The sequence below is a fragment of the Thunnus maccoyii genome, chromosome 20, assembly GCF_910596095.1.
Source record: "Thunnus maccoyii chromosome 20, fThuMac1.1, whole genome shotgun sequence".
NCBI classification, from domain to species: Eukaryota; Metazoa; Chordata; class Actinopteri; order Scombriformes; family Scombridae; genus Thunnus; species Thunnus maccoyii.
The window spans coordinates 15,386,411-15,391,143 of record NC_056552.1 but is presented as its reverse complement, the minus strand read 5'-3'; positions in this window follow the sequence as shown (position 1 = coordinate 15,391,143).

Genomic DNA, 4,733 nt, shown 5'->3' with positions numbered 1-4,733 from the left:
GAGATAGAGAAGCAAAGAGAGGGAGTTCATCAGATTGGACGTTGACTGATGAAGTCTGGAACGGTGCATCATCACGCAAACTGGATTAAAGGATGATACAGCTGCTTTGCACTCATAGTTTAAATTGTTTGCACACACCATAAAAGCATCTTTTCACAAATATATTCTTCAAACATTTGATACAGCTTATTAATCGATGTATTATTTTAAATCAAGGAGTTTGCTATGATGATGTTGGCTAACACAAAGCATAAAATGTGTTCTAAAAACAGACTTTGATTTATTCAAATGGGCTCAAATATAAGAGGATGAGGAGAGGAGAGGATGACATATATAACCTTCACATAAGAACATCAAACACACTGTAATCCAAAGAAAACAACCTTAAACAGGAAAAATAATCATCTGAACAGTCCAGACTATGGAAAGACATATACTGCAGACAGGTTAAAGTAAATATACTTTAAATACTTTCAGCAATAAATCACTCAAATGACTGTAACTCAATGACAGAGCACAACAAAAATAAAATTGCACATGTAAAGTTCTGAATAGGCCACAGTTTAGTTCAGTATTTGGTTTTAAGAATATTTTTTAAAGGCACTTTGGTCAAATGCTTCAGTACATTAAAACAAAAAACTCAGTATTAGCTGTCTGGTAAAGAGTAAATATGTACTTTACAGAGAGCTCAACATGCATCCTGACTGAACTATACTCTTATTTATGAATGGACTTTACGACAGAAATTACATCAGCTCAAGACGCAGAGTAGTCTGTGCAATGAGTGATATGATGGAAACTGTTAGTGGGCTCTTTAGGTCCATAAAGTCTCCATGGTCTCAGCACACACATACTGTTGATGGGTGAGAGGCCCCTTGTATATTTAAAGAAAAAAGCGGGTAAAAAGAGAAAGATATCTCACCTTTCACATAGATTCCTCACCTAAAGTCCAAATCCTCTTCTTATAGGGTCAAGGAGAGGTTAACATCTCACCTCCCAGCCCACCCAGACCTCTCACATACTTGGCTTCTCAACAAACTCAGTCAATACCTCTGACAAACCATCTGGCTAACTTTTCACCACATGGCAACAAATCTGTCTTTCACTTCCTCGCTGCTCTTTCAGCTTCTGATCTCTTGGAAATATTTTCAATCATCCTTTATTTAGGACATTAAAGAAATCCTTATGGGACAATGATGCTTTAACAAGTATGTTTGTGCTAGATGCAGACAGTCTCCTACAGTGTGTTGATTGGCAGTCAAAGGGATGAGTAGAATAATACTTGATGTAATAATTGTATTTGCATTGAATTGCTAGTTTTATGTTCCTGTGAAGACAATGTGACATTTACTGTCTTACTGTCATGGTGCAGGCCCGTGCCCTCTAGAGAGTAATAACCATGGATGACTAGATGCTCCAGCCCTTGGCTAGTGGGTTGAGGCTTTGGCTGAAGGGTTGGTGCAGTTGTCCAAAGTCTGGGAGACCACGGTTGTGACCTATTGTGGAAACCCTCCTTCGCTACACTTACCAAATTGGTTATAAGCTTAAATCAGAGCATGCATGCTAGTAGTATGGCTCTAATGGCAATTACATTTGGTACACACATTCGTATTAACTTCAGGATGCATTGTAACTTTTTGTGATCCATTAGCCTTAGTGCCATTATCAGGTCACATTTTTAATTTGTCCATCCAATATTTTGGTTTATGACCAAACACTTGTCAAATTAATGACATTCCTATCAGCCTTAATACTTTCTTGAGTGCTAATTAGCAAATGTTAGCATGCTAACACGTTAAACTAAGATGCCAAACATGGTAAACATTGTTCCTGCTAAACTTTAGTATGTTAGCATGTTTTTGTGAGCATGTTTGCATGCTTATGTTAGAATCTTGTTATATCGCCAGTAATTTTCACTTTACCTAGCACATGTAGGCTAAAATATTGTCTCTTTAGGCACCAACTGGCTTGTTTTCTTGTTTTAATGACATATGGAAATTTCTTGTTATAAACAACTTGCAAACTTATAACTAGAGATGTTTAATGAGATACATTCATTTTGTGAAATGATGAGAAAGTTTTGTGTTCTAATCAGATAAAGTGATATGTTGTCATTACAAGAAATGTTTCTTGTAAAAAATAAATAACCTGATATCTAGTAATAACGAGAAAATATCTCAGAATAACACAAAAAATATCATGTTATAACATGAATATTTATTGTCATGGTGGCAGCAATATGTTGCTGTTAGCATTTAGCTAAAAAATCCTCAGCCTCACACAGATGCTAGTGTGGTTGTAGACACTTTGTTTAAAGGTTCCTTGCCTGGAAAGAGCTTTTACAGGTCAGTGGTTTCTGTGACTGACACGTGTTCTGAGAGTAAAATGTATATCTGTATTAAACTGTTGAGAGTTGGAAGGTCAGTTTACTGTATTTCCTCACAAATCTTCACAGAATACACTCAATCACATTGATAGCCTGTGTAGACCTCCCACACAGAGGTGAAGACACAATGTCATGATGGTTTTCAAGAAGGCCAAAGACAAATAATCAGTGTCTCCTGTACCTGCTCTCAACTGACATCTGTTGCCTTGTACACCTGTACTATCATAGTATGAAACCACATTGAGTACTAAAACAAACTATTTTTAAAACACACAAATGACATGATACAAAGCCAAATTGTGTCAGTTAATGACATAAGACAGCTGTTAATGCTGAAGTGGTTTCATGGCACTAATCCATAGGAGGATGTGTTGGTACAGATGAGGTGAGGGTGGGGTTTGGCGGTCAGGATGTTAGTGTGTCGCTCTGTTTACCATAAAAAAAACGTGGGCTGAAGACCACAGTGCGACCACTGTTCAACAAAGATTCCTGGACTCCACAGAGCCATGTCTGCGATGTGTATTCCTGCCCAGATGAGTGCAGCTGTTATAAGGAGGCTGGCCAAAATGGCTCTGACTCAGTGTTTGGTTGACATCCAGTGGACTCCAACTGTTGAGTGTGAAACACTAGTTGGCATTGGAAACAACTTTGCTCAACAATGTTGCTCTAAACCTGCTGCAAATAAACCCACACTGACAGCTGTGAGAGGGGAAAAATCACTTCAATGCATTTCATAAGAATGAATCACAGAAAAAAACAACATTTAATATCACCATTGCCTTCTAGTAATGTGAAAATGATTAGGGTTTTGGGTGACAATATAGCAGATTTCTATGCAAAATTCCCAATTTTGATTTCAAGAGACATTTCAGGGCCTCTCTCAAGGCCTTTTCTGTGAGCTGTACACTTTGTAGACTGTGGTCCTGGGACAGATACTGAAGAATCCAGAGGAGGACATAGCAGAGGGTTTAATAAACTAATATTTATAATTTAAAGTCTCAAATCTTTATATTGATGTTGCACTTTGGTACTCTTGTTATGCAAAGAAATAAATACATATATTCCTTGTATATAAAAACTATGTATGTGAATTGTCAATGGCAAGAAAAGCAATGTTTGAAAAATATTAGATTTAGGTAGAGTAATGCCTCTCCTCCTCGAGTGCTGGCTGCTGCAGTTTCAGGCACTACTGGAGGCCACAGTTAAGACTCTTCCTTAAAACTAATTTAATCTTAAAAACTACCAATTCTTCCATGAATCCAACTCACTTTCAATCCAAATATTTGATGAGCCAACTATCAAAGCCTAAACTAAATAAAATGAATGGCTAACAGGATAACAACATTATAGTAGTCAAGAGAAATAGGGCACATTAAATAACTTATCAGTGCTGGCAGAGTACTGAAGTTATGCATACAGTCACATTAATGACAGTGTCCTGCCACCAGTCACACCTGTTACTGTTTATTTCTCTCTTCTTCACTGCAGCCTCCTTCTCATTAGTACACTTGGTCATTGGCATAACTTGACTTGCATTTTGCGAATCCCATATCTCAGTGAGTTTATTTGGAGTTCTGCTCTGTACAGCACTCGATACATTTAGATTTGAAACTATATTTGTGTTCTGCTATTCCTTCCTCTCATATACCAGATAAGCTGTGTTTCCACCGCAGGAACTTTCCCGGAGTAAGAACCTTTTGAGGAATTCGGGTCGCCTACTTATGTTTCCATGCAAGGAACCAGGAACTACATGAAGTTCCAGGAAGATTATTTTATCCCCCTAAAATTGTCTGCTTGTTTTTGGGGGGTATAAGAACTTTTGGGTCAGGGTTTGTTGTGCTGACCATCGCTGATTGGTCAAACACAGACACCACAGCTGCATCAACTTGTGCGAGCTAAGAGTGAATGAAGAGAGCTGTGGTAATGAGAATAAAGTCAGTGAATGAGAGAGATAAAATGTTTAACATTTTTTGATACTTTCATGGTGGTTATGTTCTACAGCAGAAATAAATAACCAATAAACACTTCACAGATTTACCATGGAGACAGATGCTCTTTCAGTTTCATTTCCTCTTCTGCATTTCTCCTTTTCATTCATTCATTACATCCAACTCATGCAGTGGTAAATACAAACAACAGGACTGTGTTGTTGTTTTCTCATGTGTGAATACTGCATCATCCTGCTGTCCTGCTGCCATTAACTCCCTTTAAGGAATGTCACACACTGGTGTTTCATCATTATTAGTTTGGTTAAAACTAAACTCCCCTAAGGAAAAAACACAGGAAATCTGGACTGCAGATTTCTTACTGAGATTCGGTGTAACAATGTGACTCCAGCTTGAGCCAG